Here is a 21047-nt window from a genome sequence, read left to right as displayed (position 1 = left end):
CAAACAAACGTTAGGGCCTCTCAAGCGGTCCACTAAAACCAAATGCAGGTATGCTTAGCAACTTTACTAAGAACCAAATATGACGAATAATACCGTGGCTTATTTCAACAACTGTATAAAAACAGCTTTAAAAACCTAAAGAGATTAGAATCTACATGTAAAAATACATCTGTCTTATTACCTAAACGTAAATTTTCCTGCATTTCGTAGCCTAACATCCAAAAAATAGATACAGTTTTTATCAATAATATGGCTAAATGAATGCATACTTATATATATTAAAAAGTTATATATTGTTAGGCTTCTAAGTAACCCCGATTTATTTGGATGTAAAGACTAATATAGCAAAGAAGGTAATCATTATAGAATTAATATTTTAAACATTAACTTTATATACCGGTGTGGGTAAGATCTTAGTATTTTTTATAAGGAATGATTGTTTCAAAATTTATCTAAATTAAAAATAGGATATGTGGCTTGTGTATTGATTAATACATTTTTAAGAAATTACGAGTATCATTATAAACTAGTAGTATAGTTTACTTTTCAATATTAAAGCTCCAGTTCATCCATGATGTTTAACTACACGGGGGTGGGTTCCCCAGTGGTTGCGGACAGTTCTCTGGCACTAATCTACCAACTTTCCTACAACTATCACGTCGTGGTTGGTTCAGTATCAAGAATAATGGTAGGTATTGTGGTCTCACTACCGACAGAGCCTCCTAACATTGCCTCCTTGAGTCCTGATCTCTTCACTCCCTGCGTGCACAATTTCCTACAACAGAAGAGATAGGATTAGTGGCCAGATAAAGCGCGTTATGAGCTGGCTATGAACCAATACAACGTGCAAGAATAACGGATTTACAAAATGTGGATTAAAATAATTTGCTATAAATCTTAATTTTTTATCCGTTAAAACGGAATGTAACTCTTTTTTCATATATTTAAGTTTAAAAATTATAAATATTTTGTTATGCAACCAATACATGAGATGTTCGCACTCATAATACTTTGTAACCAGAGTATTTCTTACTGTAAATAGCAAACTCACCTTGATTGATACAGACTGCTGGAACAAGTATGACAACTGGCAGGATCATAAAATGTATATGAGTAATGAACGAAATTCATAAAAATATTTTTCTACTGATAGACACATTTTACACATACAAATATTTATATAAAAATTTAATTCGAAGTATTCCGACGAGTTTGTCGAATCAAAGTAGTAAATACTAAAACAGATCGACATTTGTTAAAAATATTTTAATATTATTAAAATTATCACTATTAAAATATTATTAGTAGTTCGATTGATCAGGAAACTTCTTATGCAATTAGCACATTCAAACTTATTTACACGTTATGAACCTAAACCTCAAAATTTTTATTTACTCAAAATTTACATAAACATCTGATGTTATAAATTCAGAGTGTACAAATTGCTTAATTGATTGTACAGTTAATATCTTAAATTTTATGTATATTAAATTCAAATTGTGAACAATATGGAAAAGGCTGCAATAGTATTTTGAGAAATTGGAAATAACATGAATTAAATCCAATATCTATTTTAAACACAATATGTATTTTGTAGAATAGTTAATTAAAGGTAGTCATTTTTCTTTCAATTCAATCATAGATAGAAATTGCAAATTCACTTTTTAATGAGAAAAAAACACTTGTCTTGAGATGTTATTATCACAATGGTATACTTCCAATAAATACTGTTTTACTTATCTTATCTTTCTCCCTTCATAAAAAAAGACATAGGCAATAATATATATATATATATATATATATATATATATATATATATATATATATATATATATATATCTTTTCAACTGGTTTTTTAGTCGTAAGACTATAAAATGTATCAGTACTTATAGGCATAACCTAGTATACGTTACTTTCTTATACTGCAGTTGGTAATGCTTAAAGCATTTAGTTTAAGTATTCAAGTAAAAGACAGAAGACATATTTAGTGTTATTACAGTTATAACCAATGACACTTTATTTAACACAAGCAATTTAGAAATGAATCTGGCTCGATTACATTAGTTTTAAAATTATTAGCAAATAAATTCACAAAACCATAGCAAACATTGCTGTGTTGATACCGAGATTTGCTAAATTAATAACGATACAATCGTAAATATAAAATCAGGCAACACGAGGCTACTTGTCATTCGCTATTTCATTATTCTTACCTGGAAATTTATACATCCTCAAAATTCTCTTAAAATTAAGCAAAATTAATGCATACTTATAGCAATAAACATATTTTATTAAAGTGAAATATATTAAGTATAAGAATTATTATTGATTGCTTACAATAACAGACTTAGTTATTACCTGGTCCTAATATCAAAGCCTATTGCTCGAGATTCTAAAAAATTTATTTTTGATGTGTCTTTCGGTTTTTATACTAACTGTCATAAAATAAGCTTCGAATTTTGCATGAAGCTTCTTTGCATATAGGCAATATCGAATTTGAATTTGATGTTGGTGCATGTTCCTCCATGTGATTTGCCTGATCTTCAGTAAAAATATTTGCATTGGTATTATGAGTAACCATGATATCATAAGAAAATAGCAGAATATATCTATGTTTAATATCGAAGACCCAGTTTTTCGCTAAACGAGTGTGTTGAGAATTTAATGACACATTAACCTTAAATTATTTTAGAATTAAATTTATATTACTATTTTGAACTGCCCACCTTGAAATGAGGTTGAGCTGAAGTTTGTAGTTAACTGGAAGGTAGAATTTTCTAATAGCCAGAATCAATACAATAAGTGTCAAATTTGAAGGAGCAAACTGAGATACATATTAGATCAATCTATGTAGGTATACACAAAATCGACAATCAGGATACAGGACTGAAAACCAACATAGACATAGATAAAGAACATAAGAGAATTAAGGGCTAAGTTTTAAAATGGTTTATTAACCGTACTCTAGATGGATTTGAAACAATTAAATCATGGAAACTTAGAGTTTACTGCTTGATTTACTAAAGGAAAGTAGCAAACTGTTTTTTAATGTTTTATTACTTTACGTAGAATACTGTTTCATAAACATTGTCACGTATTGCCAGCTTCTTTCCTGGAAAACGTCTCTAGGTGTTAACCCTTCTTTCCCTTTTGTGTTATCTAATTTAAGAATATTTGTTAATTATTTCATACATATTGATTCAACATAGATAATAATTATTATGGGGTTAAAAAAAATAAGTATTCTTTCAAAAATCATTTTTGGTTGGTTTTGCGACTAGTGAGTTCTTGCATACAAGTATGTTTTCTTTCTGTCACCTCATACAGCAGCATATTCAGAGATTCCTTTAATATCATGCACTATATCTAATCATCAACACTACACTATCTGCAACCTTGAAACGTTATGATATTTGTAATAAATATTTCTTTTGCAAGTAAACGGTCTCTAAGAATGACTTAAATACTTTTTTATTGCACCACACGCTTATTTTATACTTAAAACATAAGTTTCTAAACTACTAAAGTGTAGTAAATAATTGAAACAAATTCGAAAAAGCTACAAAAATAACCACATACCACGTCATAAAATTGCAAAAGAAATGAAAGTCAGCTTCAAATTAAATATTCCATCTCAATCTCTTTAAAGCTCTCAATATAAATTACTATAACTTGAAATGTATCTAGTTATGTGTAAAATTTTTATTGACATTTATGTGTATTTCAGGCGCTCTCAATGATGATAATTATACCAATTTATTAGTATTTCTACTTTTTAGGAGCTTTGGAGATGTTAGATCTTGCTAAGACCATATTATGATTCCTCAGAGATGCTTGATAAGCCATTTCATAAGGCATTTCATTCTATGTTCTTGCTTTATTTCTATACAAATGAATACAAACCTTTGGTGAAAGTATTAAGGTTCTGGAATACATTATATTCTCGCAACAGGTTTTTAGAAGCAAGACTGTTTTTCGGGCAATTATAATCCACCTATTGTTCTGTAAATGTAAATAAAATTATTTATGTGTCCATATGCTTATGTATCATCACGATCAAGGCAAACTTTCTTAAATACCATTTATGAAAATTAAGTATGGACGTTCTAAAAGATTCAAAAGATCTTATGGTAAATGGGGTTTTAATCAGATTTTGAATAGGCAAAATCCATAAGGCGTAGTTACGAATACGTTTTTAGCATTGCATACTTGTTGAAAGTATAAATGCTTTTCTGAGTTACTCCCAACAATAACTCTGATGACCTAACCATAAAATAAGCAATTGTTTCTATGCTATACGAATAGCATACAATTTTTGACATGATTTGTAAACTATTCGATGTAATAAATCTTTATCCAATATAGCTTTGTTCTTTAGCGTAAATAAAAATTAATTTTAGTATTTATAGAACGTTTATTTCTATATAAAGTCCATCGTGTAGATATAAAAAGATGGACCTTTAATGTTAAAATAAAATGAAAGCAAATATTTGCATTCTCCTCAAAAAGACACGTAGTTATAACAAATCTACAAGTAACAATATTTAGATTTACAAAGCAACTAGTACTTTGTCGCAATAAGTAAATATAATCTTAACTAAAACTATGTATCGAAATTAGCCTTTATGTAACAATCCGGAAGTAAATTTACTCTGATAAATATTATAAAATAATCACCTTGCGCAAGAGACTACAGATCCGTAATGACTTGAAGTTTCCTATTTAGTAGGATTTTTAAGACAAAACTATAGTCCCGTTAAGGTAGCACAATTAGTTTATCAATGGTCTGCCTTATCAATAGCCTAATTGCTTTTTGGTACACATCCTAATTTTAAACAATGATATCTGAAAATTACCTGTATGAAAACGGACTCTTAACATTTGCGTGGTTACCGTGAGTTTTAAACAAGGGAACGTTAAAGAATATCAAAACATTTTGGTTTAAGTAAGTTCTCCTGCCTCGTTAGCACTTCAATTTGTTTTCCAAATATAGAACATAGTATATTTATATGGTAGTTTTTATTTTCTCGAATTACTTTTTACACGTAGAACTAAGAAGAAATCTAGAAAAGGCTTAAGCTCATTTCTGACACGAAAATAAATAAATCATTTGCTTCGCAGGACTTCAAAAATTATGAAATCGTAAGCCTCAAGGTTATTGTCCCTGCTCACCAACTAAACGGGGTTGTGACGTTTAATCGTACCTTCAATTTATCCTTAAAATGTAAATCCTTACAACCAGCGCTGAAAGATCTAGTAAAACAATTAGAGAAGACAAACTGCTATTGATATTGAGGACTCCTGAGACATTATTGTCAGTAAAGAAAGAACCTTCGCCTTTGTCGACTGTACCTCGCTCCCTTGAGCCTTGGCTTATCCTTTCACTGAATAAACATCCTGATTACTGTATTGTCGCTTTTTACTTGAATACTAACAACGAATAAGTCTTCTTAAAAATTCGTAATGCTATACAATTTTGATTTATCTTGATTACGATAGTTTCTAACATAATATTTCTTATTGAATGTAGCACTTATTTTGGACAGTATAAACACAATATTTACGTATTTGTGATGAAAGTCAGGGAGGGAACACCTAATTCACTGTCGACCTAAACTGTTTACAAAAGGCCGCAGACTCAGGCTTAGGCAACTGCCAACATCTACTAATCGAAGCATAGACAGATCTAGAAAACTAACTCAAACTTACCAATTATATATTATGAAGCAACCAAATTTTAAGTGCTATTTGGATTTCGACCAATGTTGTGACCAATGACGTTATTCAAATTCCATGGTAAAATCGAAAAGTAAACTTTATCTAACAACTATATTTTAGTGGATATTTATAAAAATTCCCCTCAGCAGTGGCTAACATTCAAACAGGTATAGTAACAATAAAAAAAAATGTTCATCCGAATTCAACGTTAATTTTTTAATTTGTTAAAATATTATTTTATACTATTCAGGTTTTATTTACGTACGTTGCATGTAGTGGTATTGGTATAAAAGGGATAAATTACTAACAATAAATGTTACAGTGTAATTTACGCGCTGTTATTGTTTTAAAAATTGCAATAAGTAGTAGCAAAGTTAATAATAGTTCTTACTTTATTTATTGTACTTAGTTGAAACTAAGGTAGGCTACGTGTTTAATGCAGCTAAAATTACTACATTTTAAAGTTTTGGTATAACTTTTAATCATAATCCAAGCATTTACAATCCACGAAGATATTGTTTATGAAACGAAGGTTCAGTGAAAGATTTAAGAAACTTCTCAGCGAGCGAGGTACAAACTCTGGTAGCTCATTAATTTTCTTAGCCTAAGTCAATCAAAAGTTTATGGTAACTTTTTCAATAGAAGAACTTCAAAGTTTAATTTAAATGTAACCGGAACGCACATTCCGTATTGCTTATTTATTTTAAAGAAAACAACATCACGGTGAATAAGTTTATTTTCAGTTTTACAACAACTCGAGTTTGATACCCATTCTCGGTTTTGCTTCAGTAGCTGATACGAAGTTTAAACGAATCGCGTTCCCTTATTTCCATATAATTTATGTAACCTGGAAATGTTTATAAACGGCTAAATCGATAAGTTTGTATTTATGTTATACAGTATATCATTTCGAAGTAAAAGTTCACAGTAGTTATTTTACTCGATAAATAAGAAACCAAATATTGTGGACATAAATAAAATTTATTTTGTTAATACTGTAATATAATTTGTTATAAGCAATTCAGCTAATGTTTTGTTTGGCAAACTATCTCTATAATTTACTACCTCCTCTTATGTTTCAATAGATATTTGGCTTGTAGAGTTCCAAAGGCGTAAGCCAATGTGTTCTTTATAAGAATACAACTTAAACCTTTCTTGAAGTTTATAGTAATCAACTAACTTTATCTATATATATCTATAACGGACATAAGTTAATAGGTGCTCTAACAGTCATTCATTTCGCAATAGTTTTAAACAAAATCCCATATTGTCACAACAAGTACGGGACAAAGTATTAAACACATTGTGAAGTTTGAGTGGAATTTATTATAAATATAGCCATGTAAAGTTTAATAAGGATAAGACAAAATCCAAGCACTATATTTCTTGACATTTCTAAATGTTATAGATATTTGAAAATATTTTAAATATACGTAGATCCTCAACATTAACAAAATGTATATTTAAAACAATCAATACTGTCTATATGACGACTATTTTAGTGAATGAAGGAAATATTTCAATTAAGGGAACGAATGTGCAGTTATTTTATAAACTGTATAGTTCTAAAAAATTTAGTATGAAATGAAGATAGTAAGTTTCTCAAAACCCTTTAATAATAATATTTTTAACGTTTTTAATACAATCAATAATGATTCCCACGTCTAATTTTGGTCTAACCTTAAACATAAATTGGTCAAAATACGATTACAGTACTGACTAAAATTTTACCACTTGAACTTCATTAAAATAGTTAGATATAACATAAAATATATCATCCTCAAAAGTCTTGCTTTTGCTATTATGAAATATTATAAATAATTCGTTTGCAAATAAGAAATAAAATATAACGTGGTACAAACACAAAGCAAATTATATCTTTGTTGTTAAATATAAATTATAGAATGCGTAATCTTCTTTTAAAAATATCAATAAATAAACTAAAATATATTTTGATAGTTATCACCAAAAATTTGAAATAACTAAACAGTAATATAAAACTATTACTGACCTTCAAAATGCAGGTACCAATTTACGCCACATATCGAAGAGTTTTTGTTTTGTATTTATCATTTTAGCATTATTCAATGAATAATCTGACGTTATATAGAGACAGACGTTTGTTTCATTAAGACAGGCAGGAGTAATAAACGTCAATGAGGTTGTTTTTCCTGGTTCAATAAGAATACTACTGGTCATTTAATTTGTGCTCTAGAGCCATAAGCATCGTTTTCTACTTCTTAGATTTACGTAGGAGACATTCCTGTGTATCTTAGTCGGTCAACAAAAATGAACCAGAAATTCCAGCAGGGCTTAAAAATGTGTGTTTTGTTATTTGAACTTGATGTTATAGTTTTTAAATTTAAAGTTAAACGGTGGAAAACTTGAGATTGGTTAGTATGTCTATAAATACGTATTACCGCCTGTTTTACGTACTACGCTGCGTTAATTATGATTATGACTAACTCCATAAAATTTTGTTTTATAAACTGGTACAGTCTTTGAGTTAGCAACGTAAGAAATAATATTAGTAGGCCTACCCTTAGAATGTGAAAACTTTATAACATACGTAGACTCATAAAATAAAATATTTGGTCAAAAGGAAAAGAAAGAAGAAACTACGTTTACAAAATTGGTGATCGAACTCTTTATCAAGAATGTTTCAAAGCTACTAAGAAACATCAAAGCGAGAGAAAACATTTTCGTTATGAGAGAAAGATAAAAGAACTACCTTTACAATTGGTGATTGAATTCCGTATAAAAATATTCGGAAGCTGGCAGCCAGCCGAATAAAGTAATTCAAATTGGACCAACAACTAAGATCTTATATGATTCAACTACAGGATAGTTCCGAATACCAATGCAACTTGTAGTTGTTTTTCAAGTACTTCTCAATAAATCAAGATAAAAGGAGGGCAAATTATATTATATGTACTGTATATTCCTAACATCAAAATTGTAATGTAATAGATTTAATTTTATTGTTGTTATTTATTCACTTAAAAAAAAATTGTTTAGGTTTCTTTATAAATTCGTTTTTTTATTTTCCTAAATACGTTATTTTCATTCTTCTGACAGTGAACAGTAGAGGTTCATTTAAAATGCAACTCTCAAGTATTGTTGTAACCAATGACAATTACGAGATCCTGATAGGTCGACTAAGAACTTGCTGGCTTACGGTACTGAATTTGATGAACAGCCCTTAACATCATCATTGCTGTGTTTGCAATAATTGGCAACAGATAATGATCACTTCAACTCTCTGCCAATATATGAATTGAAGTTGCCGCTTTATTTCGTGCTGCGGTCTTTCTGAGACTGAACAATGTTGCAGATACCTAAACAATTCCTGTTTTACGTGAGCCTTTACAACTCACTCTCATTCAATGAAACTCTTTAATCTGTAGTATATCTCTGATTATAATTTTTTCTGTGAATATGAATATAACTATGAATGCTAAAACACATTTTAATTTTAAAGTATACAACATAGGACTTTCATGCATACCCTATTCATTATATTTATTATCCGTTTCTTTTTATAAGACAGAAAAAAGTTATTTACCATAAATACAGTGCGTTTCAAAAAACTACTTTAAAACTTTGAAAATTCATACAAATTTTATTAAACAAGATACAGAGCTGGTTTTGGAGTTATTTTAAAGGAAAAAACTATGATTTTATACATTAAACTAAAGATGTTCTATGTGGCTTCCATTGGTTATTCTGCAGACATCCCATCGGTAGTCGATTTCTTCCCAGACTCGCACTAGCATTTCAAGTGTAACTTGCTCAGCAGCAGCAGCGTAAATTCTTGCTGTAAGTTCAGGTAGAGTAGCCGGCAAAGGAGGTACGTACCCCATATATTTTATGAAACCCCAGAAGAAAAACTCTAGCGGTGTCAGGTCTGGGGACCGTGGGGCCATGCAATTGGCGCATCACGGCGAATCCATTGACCTGGGAAGCGGTCATTTAGAAAATCCCGGACGTCAGTCAGATATTGTGGTGGTGAGCCATCTTGCATAAAGAAAACACTTCGTTCTCGGTCATCCCCATCGATTTGTGGTATTAAACATTGTTGCAACATATCAAGGTACACTATCTTATTGATGGTTCTCTCTTGGAAAAAAGGGGGCCGTATACTTTCCTCTTGCTCAACGCCTAAAAAACGTTCACTTTAGGGCTATCACAAACATGTTGTAATGTTTCATGTGGATTTTCGTTGCCCCAAATCCTACAGTTATGTGTGTTTACCTTGCCACTTAAGTAAAAGTGGACTCGTCAGAAAAGATTATGTTGTCCAAGAAATGTTCATCATCATCCACTCAATTTAACATATCCCCACAGAAGTGTCTTTAATTGCTTGTAAAAGCGAATATCTGATATATGGTTTCAAGTGCAAACTTTTTCTTAACACACGCACCAAACCGTCGTATGTGGTACTTACAGCTCACGAGATGCACGCCGGGTCGATTTCGTAGGGCTATTTAGAAAACATTGTCTCACTTGCTCAACGACTTCGTCAGATGTGCTTGGACGACCTGAGGATTTTTTATGTTTCACTGAGCACCCTGTTTCTACAAAACAACTATGCTACTCATAAATTGTAGTCCTACTAGGAGGATCTATAGCGTACTTGGTACGAAAATTACGCTGAACTGTTGTCGCAGACTTCGATTCTTCAAAGCAAAACACACAACTAGCACGCTCCGGTCCAGTGAAGGTAGCCATGTTTAACGTAACTGTCACTAGCGCTTGTGCGGCGCGATTAGGCACTAGCGGACTAAGCGAGTCAAAACTTGAACTGTTTTCCTTTAAAACAACACCAAAAACCAGCTCTGTTTAATGTTATATGAATTTTCAAAGTTGTAAAGTCCGTTTGAAACGCCCTGCAGTTTTTGTTAGTAAAGGTTTCAATAGTTAAATGTGTTTCCTAACTTTTTTAACTTTGATTTTATAATTTGGGATTTGAGTTTTTTATATGATAGAAAACCACTAAAAACCAGTTTTAACGAACTAGCAGAAAATGGTAAGGATTGAGGAGTGCTTGATTGGATTGCAACTTATTAATTCGTGTTATTTGTATGACTTGTTTCTCTGATGTCTTTTAGTGAGACTTGTATATTCTAGTTCTACTATATTCTAAATTTTTTAATGGATTTCCCTTCACTTTTAATTGGTATTAAAAATTCTTACTTTACATCAAACATTACACATAACTATTCATTTCGGAGATATTTTGAATGGAGTAAGGTTACATTTACAGTAAACAAATTATATTACACAGAAGACACAAGATTAAAAGCTAGCTTGGGGCTCCAGAACAAATTGTGAGTTGTATTGTTTCGTATGGAGTCGAGAGTTTTCTTCGCTATTATTCCGACTTAGTTTGATTCTAAATGAGCAACGTTTTGATTAGCTAAAATACATCCCATACATAATATGCGTTCCGACAGCTTTAGAGTAGATTAAGAAAATTTTTTTAATATTCCCGGGATTTCGTTGTAACATTTTTAGTTAGTTATAGATTTTTGTATGATGAACTGTACCGTTTCATATAAAGCCATAAACATGCAGGAGTTAATGTTCCATACATAATCTCTTACCACATTTTTCCTGCAAGAAATAGGAATTAATGTTTTTGATGCAAGTGGTGTAACTTGTCTCAAGTCTTAGCAAACCTTTTATCTAAATTTATTTTCTAGACAGATGAACACGGCAATGTTTTAAGAAGGTCCTGAAGGGTCTTGTTAAACCCTAAGTACAGTATTCTCACTAATATAAATTATGATATGTTTTAATCAAAAGAATTACTGATACGTTATATTATCGTATTACACATGCAACTGGGGAAAATAACAGATTAGTATTTGTAAATAAGTTATATTCTTGCATCTTAAGACTGATTTTTCATAAACAATTAGTGTATCTGTAATAAACAAAGGAATAATAGGTATCATTAATAAATACTAATACCTCTTACGCTTAGTGCGAGATATTTATATGATCTAAAAGTGATGTGTAGAGGTGACTCTCTGCTGATTATCTCCCCCTCACCAACCCGCCAAAAAAGTGGGGAGCAGCTGATTACTGCATTGTGTCTCTGATAAGGACATTACCTCCTTATCGTCCTGTCACATAATCTCCACTTCATCACCCCTCACCATTCCCTGTAAGCAGACATTCACATAAACTCTGGGTTGCTGAAGACTCCAAATACTATTAGCAGTCTAAAGAGGTTAATTCAATAGTCAATATCTGAATGGGAAGGACAGTATTTGGATGTTTAACTCGCATTCATGATGTCAGAGAAAATCAATTTACTTTACTTTAACATACGCTCCTAAATTTAAATTGTTTTAAAACATCAAAATATCTTCTTGTATAGAATATCGGTTGATATTAATAGCATATAGAATATGATCCTTACAAAGGTTTCATTTGGCTCATTGGAGATTTTTTCATAAATATTTTACTGACAAACCATGTATGTAAAAAGCTTAATTAAGAGGTGTATTAAATAAAAAAAAATAAAAAATAAAAAAAAACACATTCCCCATTCATGAATACGACTAACAAAAGCTAAAACCTATATTAATGCAACTTAACACACTCTAAGAAAACGTCGTGTGCTAAGGACAAATAAATGCTAAGAAAATTGTTCGTGCTAAGAAGGAAAAAAATTAATGTTGCACCTGGCAAAAGCGTCAATGCATCTGATCTTGAGCCACCAACTTCTACGGATGTGGAACAGGCATCAACTTCTCGTAAGGCCACAATAAGAAATTCCATGGCAAAGAAAAAAGAGCCTCCAGCGAAAAAAAAGTAAAAAGCCAGATCCATTTGATTCTACCAGTGAGTATGAAGACGCCTTTAGCACCCAAGACTCAGGAGAAAGTGATTTAGTTTTATCAGAGACCTCCGAGGATGAAATGTTCGAACCATTGCCAGATCCCCAGCCTCAACTATTATCATCAGTTTCCGGCGGCTCTCTCGATCCCGGTAAAATCATCGAAGCTAAAAAGAACATACGACATTCCATAAAACCAGGAAATTTCGTGTTAGTATCGTGGAACGATACAGTTTATCCAGGAATGGTTTCGACCATCGCCCAGACTGGTGCCTTTGTTGACTGCATGGAGCCTACAAAGAAGAACTGGAAATGGCCGGCAGTAAAAGACATTTTACATTACAAGTGGCGTGACATAAAGGACATTATTAGCCCACCCAGGCCATTTAAGAGAGGGTTGTTTACACTTACTAAAAATATTGTTTAATACAGTTAATTTTCATGATTTGAGTTTCATTTGGCCGGCTTTCAAGTTTATTTTTTATTAAGGTAGTCAATAAAAAATGTTTTATTGACTAACTTTCTCTAATGAAAAATTAAATAAATTTTTGTATTCAAACTGTTACTTTTATATTTTTTCAAGATCCTGGGTCCTAGTTGATCCCATAACCTTGGTATAATGGACTTTTGCATTAAAATCAAAAAACTAAAAAAATACTTAAAATGATAATTCAAATATAAAACTTATAAAAAGTAGAAGGTAAGTATCTCTAGTATAGTGTAGAAACGGTTATCAGCACATATAACATTTTAAAGTCTTCTATTACTGTACTGTCTTAATTAACTGTCTTGTATAACTTCTATTAACTTAGAAAAAGTCAATATTTTGGGGTCAAGTAACCCCGGTTTACGGTAACTTAGATTTATAGGTGGTAGGTTAAAATACAATAATACAGTTATGGTGAGAATGTTTGATTCAATGCGAATCTTGAATTTAGGTCCAATTCTCCTTCCCTTTTTTGCAGTACCTTTACGCCTGGAACGAGTTCAGATCCGTATGAAGATCCGAAGAAAGTCGGTGAAAAAATTCTAAAACGAACTCTTTACATAGTTTCATCACCAAGGCCATCTAAACTAAAAAAGAGCTCTGTCTGATTTACCCACCAGCCATTCATTGTAATCTAGATAAGGAGTTGTTCTCATTGTCCCGTAAAATTCCGACCAGTGTGCACTAAGATATTATCTGAGTGCATTTCAGACACGATTCCAAATCACGGCGCAACAACCGAGAATTCTATAAATCTTTATTTATCAACCATTTTATCCTCTGGTTTTATCGTTATCGGTTTGTATAAAAAATCTTCAAATGTATGACACGTAATGCACATATTTAATTTGCTGCATTTCTACCCCGAAATATTATATTAAGCTATTATTTCAGAAGTTTACATATTAAAAAGTAATAAGTAGATATTTTACATAATATATCTAACAAAACACAATGAAATCCTAAAATTCCACTATAATGCTATGTATTCTTGTATATACTTGTAACTATATATTAATTCACTGGGGCTGACTTATTAGTACACTACGCTGCTTTTTCATCTTCAGGGTTCTAGTCCCCTGAATTTTTCAGATTCGCATTTGTATATACATAAATGTTACTACATCAATATTTACTAAGATATGGGATTGCGTTCCACCTTCTAGATACCGGCATATAAGAAAAATGAAAAAATATAAAAAGAAAAAAAAGAAAATTTGTTAATGTTCGTCATTTTTCCAAAGACTCTTCTATTTTATATACTCGTATTATTACAGTTAAAACTCAATGGCCGTAATATCCATGTAACGAAAACAGTTTGTTTCAGGAATGCCTTGGATGCGTATAAATCATAATACTGGTACATGAGGGGCACTGTGAGTACGTGTTCACAAAACGACGGGTACCAAATGAGCCAAATTCAAACCTATGTTTATTACAACATAAAATTACTGCGACTTTACACAGATTACAACTCGAAGGAAGGGATTCCCGTTGAAGTACGATCAAGTATAATAATACGTTACAGATAAGCTTAGTATTGTAGGTTTCCATCTCCGTATTTCCATTATATTGTAATCTCCTCTGTAAAACTCGCCTTCATACATTTTAACGATGCATATTTTACTTTTAACAATGACATCTTATCTGAGCCCGAGAAAGCAAATTATATTTATAGCTTTGTTAGAAAATGAGAAATACCATAATCTTTACAGTAACTGATTCTATTTTACAGTACGGCTTTAATATCCGTGAAATCATTTAAAATTTATTTTTAAAGTAAACACGGTCAATAGGTTTATTTTTATTTATTTCTATTATACATAATAGTTTAATGAGAAATGTGTTGTCATAATGTTATTTAATCTTGAGATAAAGTTACTGAGATCTCAAAAACTTGTGCCCAATGAAGTAACATCTAGGTACAAGTACATATCAGAATATATGGGTGTAGTGACAATTTAACAGATCCTTATTATTTTTAATAGAATATCTTAAATATTAGTTTACTACATTGTCTTCCAACGAGAAATTAAAATATTCGGTCTCTAATGGAAACGGTTCCATGAAGACTGAATTGTAGGCCTAGTACTTATAGTTTCGAAGCTTAACGAAATACTTTTAAAAATGTATGTCTGTCAGGATACCATCAATTAGACTGACAGGTATACAAAAATATTGAGGACATACCAGGTTCTATAAAAATTGTAGAGCCGATTATATTGCAAGTAATTTACTGCAAATATCACCAGAAAACCTCAAGAACATTATTAAATTTGTATTATGAGCCTTTGACACACCAAGAATAACTAGTCTACCAATCCGCGAAGGCCTTTGATGAAGTGTAAACGTTGTGTTGGCACTTCTTCTTGGTGAGGGAGAAGAAGGAATTGTGGGGCCTGGTCTGGATTGTCAGCAGCGTAAGACAACGTAACTTCTCACTGATCCATCAGCTAGAACGGGTGAGCTACAGCGTATTTTCGTACTGCTGCTTCCAGGAAAGAGCGATATTGTGGGGTACGGGATTTATTATATCACGCACGTTAACTATCTCTTGAGTCTTTGCACGCAATCTGTGTTTTTACGGATTTCTAAAAGAATATAAACGTTTAGAGTGATAAGGTGTTTTCCGTTTTTTATTGATCATTCTTAGTGAGTACGCCCCTCCCTGGATAACATGTTCTCTTGGGAGGCTTATTACAGCATACCGTAGGGCTGCATGAGCATTTAGAAACTTACTATGGTGAAACGTCTGAAACAAATCTGTGATTTTTTCCAAGTTTTGAAACAATTATTCATAACACAGCGCTGCGTGATATCCGTTCCTTGACCAGACCACATCAAAGCAGTCCACATGAAACACTATGTCTACTCCCCAAAAGTATCTCCACGCGGAGAATCACATACTGTTTCTGAAGATTCAACTCACTATGCCTAGCCAGGCAGTATCCCCTTTGTCGGTTTTAACCAACAGAAAATCAGTCCTAATTTTGTTTATTTTTGTGACGAAATACATGATCTTGAAAGCCAATTCTACAAGGTTTGATGTGATCTACATAACCGTACTTCCTTATACTCTTAATATAACCACTGTTTTATATTAGTGTGCGTTAAAAAATGTACACTAAACACTGTTATTATTCTGTATATCTAATTATTCTTTAACTTTTAGATATGTATTTTTGAGATTATTATCTTAATAGTTGAATTTATAAATTTAGATCGTTCTTCTAATATTTTATGTTAATTTCTTCTAAGATCAACAATTAAATGCTTTAAACGAACGTTGATTTGTGAAAGTTTTTGACCTTATACAAAGTTATATTTGAAATAAAGCCTACCACATGTCTAAATCTAAAGCTACATGCTCCATACTCATGACGTCACGTCTTCCATCACATTAGTAGAATCTCAGATCGGAGAGCCAACCAAGATTGATACGCTGCATTTCTCATTATTCTACGCAAATTTCGGTCACTCCAGGCTCCATTCCTTATTGTTTATCAACGAATATCACCAGTAATAACGAACCATTAAGTAGTTCCCTAAAGTTATACCTAAATATGGTGTAATTCTGCTTATTCGTGCCTCTATAAAATATGTTCTTAGATTTTTTATAATTTATGCATGGATTTTTCCAAAAACACTATATTCCATTAGAGTACTTAAAACTTCCAAACGTACGGAAGTTAGAAAATTAACTTCTTTAAATGTCTAAAAGAAAAAATTAGGTAATTAGGTCTAAAGGTATTTCAACAGTGACGATAAAGATATTTAGATATTTCACAGGAATGCGTTCAATAGTAAAAATTAAAATAGTTCCCATTTCCAATAAATTTACTTTAAAGTCTTATATTATTTAATTTAAAATCTTTTAGCATTATTTTATTATTCTAGTTTATTTATTTTACATTTTACACAGATTTGGTACAAATATTCAGCCTATTGCATGATAGCACTAAGAGGGATTTCCTGCCTAACTTCACCTAACTTAAACCCTAGATACCAATACCTCTCCCTGTTCTAAAATTGATATTTTTTTATTCTTTAAGTTCAGGTCTTATGGATTTACCTTTCCTTTTCTTATCCCTTTTCCTATTGACTCTTCCAGTTGTTTTAATGAAACAGTTACTAAAACGAAGGGCTAAAAGCAGTATTACGTTACGATGTTTCAGAACTACTCTCTTAAGAGTCTTTATATTACTAAAGAACCAATTAGTATTTTAAGCTGAACTAAAAAAAACTTTGTTGCTAAAACACTATGACGACAAAATATAAATAATTTCAAATTTTCGATATTAAATGGTTCTCAATGGATAAAAACAACTTCTGGTAAGAGTCCTTTAAATAGAAACAATCAACCGAAAGCTTTTAAATCCGACCTGAAATAGAAGTGATCAAAGTAGTCCAAGTTGTTGAAACGGAACAAAGAACATCTTCCAATATTGTGTTCTCGTTAGTTATATGTTTTATCTTGTTTTATATTTTGTTTTGTAAACTCAGATTATGTGTCTATAAGATCTAACATTCTAAATCGATAGCAAAAAATTTAAGTCACCGTACTCGGTGTGTCACAATAAAAAATATTATACTTAGTGGTACATTTTTACCATTTTTATCTAATATGATTTATTATAAGATCAAGGTAGTAAGGGTAGTGATATATTTATGAATATGGATTATATTTGTTTTTTTTGTTTCCTTCTAAATTTTAAACACTTAACTTTAACAGAAAAAATATGAACCAAACACAAATATACACTAGTGAGAAACAAGTAGTAAAACAAGTATTACATTTTTCATATTCCCGCATCGTAAACAGAAACCCGTTAATACTATGAGAGAAAGGAATCTTACTAGGGGCAATAATACCCGTGTTACTGATCCCTTTCAATTCAGTTACTCCAAACACGTGGGTATATGGAACAAAATCTAATTCCACTGCTCTACCCAGAAGAATTCATTCTGCTACGTTGTTGATATTCAAAACTGGCTAGGATCTGTCATTTGTGAACCAGATAGCCAAGCATCACATCATATACTCATAAGTTATTAATTTAAAATTTACCTAAACTTTATCGTTCAGTTAATGTATATAAGTATTATTCAAAAAATTCTTAAAAGCATATGTCTAGAGTTCTTTTGGGAATTATAGTGACTTTTAAATAAACACTTTACTCGATGGATTGCGTAAACTAATCAAATTGTTCCTTTACTTTGAAAACGCAACCAAAACATTGGAAAACCTAAGGTCTTCTCTCACTTTAACACGTATTATCGAAGGGTCCATACTTGATCTGGAATAACCGCAGAGCCAGACAACGTCTATCGTATGGAATTCAAATTAAACTGACCCTTTAAAATCTAAGAAAAGAGCTAAGGAAACAGTGCACAACCATGCACGTGCTCCTTTTCTTGTTACCTCTCGCGACTATTGGCTTGAGATAATCCTTCCCCCTACAGCGCAATATAGATTATCGCGTTAAATTTTTTGAATGTCATTGTAGAATTTCCCTAAAATATAGTTATTAAAAAGATTCTTATTCTCCACTGAAAAACTTATTCTAATTCATAAAAAAGCACAAATACAGGATAAAACATTAACATGACGTGAAATTATCATATTTATTCAGGTAAAGTTAGGACCAGGTAACCCTTTCTTACATTTAATATCCTTAAATAAATTTGATATATACCTAAAACATCAAAATTTACCAAAGTACATTAGCAATTATCGAGAAATATTTCAATATTTTAATGACATTGAATCAAAGTAATATTATTGAACTTAACTATACAAATGATATGCAAATTATTTTTTTAAAGTTTGTTGTAGATGGTTAATTTGATAGAATAATAGGATTTCGGACATTTTAAATCGTTATGTACTAAAACATTTATAAGACAACGTATTGAGAATTTAAAACTATACTCTTGATTAGGTGAAAGGATATTTAGTCAATTACAAAAGGAAGATAAAATGAAAAGAACAAAATAGTCTGCTCTATGTCCACACAGGAAAAAATGAACCCAGGCATTATTGAACAGGATTCAAGTCATAAACAGAAAAAAAGAGCAAACGAATTCCAGAGCATTTTCACACGTCGTCACTCTAGTCCTGGCGAAATTTAGATACTGTACTACAGTTACTATTCACTTGATGAAGAAGATAAATTTCAATCCCCGAAACGTAATATACATTTTAATACTTCTGGAAACCTACTATGCTTTCAATAGACAAGATAATAAGTTTGAAACTCATATATTAAAGTTATTCTCAATACATATATAAAACTTTAAGTTACTCGCACTTAACTCAGAGTGTCAAAATTGTTATCAAAGATAAAATTATCTTATTGTAGATATTAAGTAGTTTCAAACCGATAATAACACATGCCATTTTTAGTTCAGGTAATGGTATATACTATGTACGCAGTTCACTAATGTACGTATGTGTGGATGTGTCTTAAGAAAAAGGAATCATATGAAATAATATGATATTAAGACAATATCAGGAAATGTTATTTCCAATGCTTAACGCACGGTAGAAAATTATTTTTATTACAAAAGTCGAGAGGAACATGGCAATTATACGAAAATAACGAAACTTTAAATATAACATTATTAGATATTGATGAAGCCAACGAGTTATCCTTAACCTTAACCAATGTTACGTTCACAAATAAATGGAAACTTTTGAAGACACAGTATTAGTTGTATGGCACATATACTTACAGTATATATTTTCCTTGTAGAGGGTATTGATACAATTGGAATAATGTGGACCTATTGATGGGAGATTTAAGTCGAAAGATTTAAATTTCCATCGTTCTAATTGTAAAGTATCAATAGCCCTTGTAGTTCAGTAGCCTTTTTTTACTGACAGTATTTATGAAAGTATAAAATCTAATAATGAAGGTAAAAGTTTTAACAAACAAATTCAATATTCTTTGGCTAAGAAGACAGTGACGTTAATCTCTTGCATTTCAAACTACATAGTAGGTGTACGCCACACCAAGTGTCTCTTAACAATCTTCACTTAGATTGTATGCATGACTTCATTTCTATAACTCATTACTTTGGGCGAATTGTGTTTGTATTCCACAAAACTACGCATTATTACAATAGTTATACGCTCACGTATACTGAGATCCATAATATACTACTAATAAACGAACAACAACAACTTAACTTTGTGAATACCAACAAAAACTACGACATGTTTCCTTGAGTCAAATAGTAGCTGATAAGAATGGAGACCCTCTTTTGTTAAAGCACTTTAAAGCTAGCTAAAAATAATATTGTGGGTCACCGTTAAGAAATGATAATTCGTAAATTTCTTATCCAATTTTAAATATTTTAAATGTTAACTACCAACCATTTTCTACTAGATTGAGATACCGAATTCTTATTCCAATTTGTAATTAATTAGTGCATAAGGATATTTAAAACTGTGTAATTTAACAAGGGTTCAACTGGAAATTTTGAAAGTTGGGCCCAAATTTGACATTTTGTTGAAATGAGTAATATTTGGTTACTAATTTAAAAGTAAAGTTATCAAATGTCCCCAGTGTTATAAAGACGATTCCTTTATTTATTATAAATGCACAAATTTGGATAACCAATGTTAAAATTACCATAGCACAGTTATCCGAACCGTAGGAATATTATTGTTTACCTTATTTCCTAAGTACAGTAACAACTAACTACACCAACTAACTACACAAAAAGGCGAAAAGTAAGATACCGGTATGTTTCTTAAAGTCGATAAGGTATTTCACAATCCGTTTCTCAGATTTTCAGTATGTTTTAGTGGCAGTAACAACATTAATGCAAAGGAAAATATTATACTATACAACGTATCTTCGATTATTAGAATTACAAGGATTCTAAAGAACAAAATTACGTAAATAATCTGCCCATATTTTAATTTTTTTTTTCAATGTGAATTGATTCAATGCAATATGATCGTCTTAAAATTATACCATTTAA

The sequence above is a fragment of the Homalodisca vitripennis genome, chromosome 5 (genome assembly GCF_021130785.1).
Source record: "Homalodisca vitripennis isolate AUS2020 chromosome 5, UT_GWSS_2.1, whole genome shotgun sequence".
NCBI classification, from domain to species: Eukaryota; Metazoa; Arthropoda; class Insecta; order Hemiptera; family Cicadellidae; genus Homalodisca; species Homalodisca vitripennis.
The sequence above is the reverse complement of the archived record's forward strand: the minus strand, read 5'-3'. Positions refer to the sequence as shown.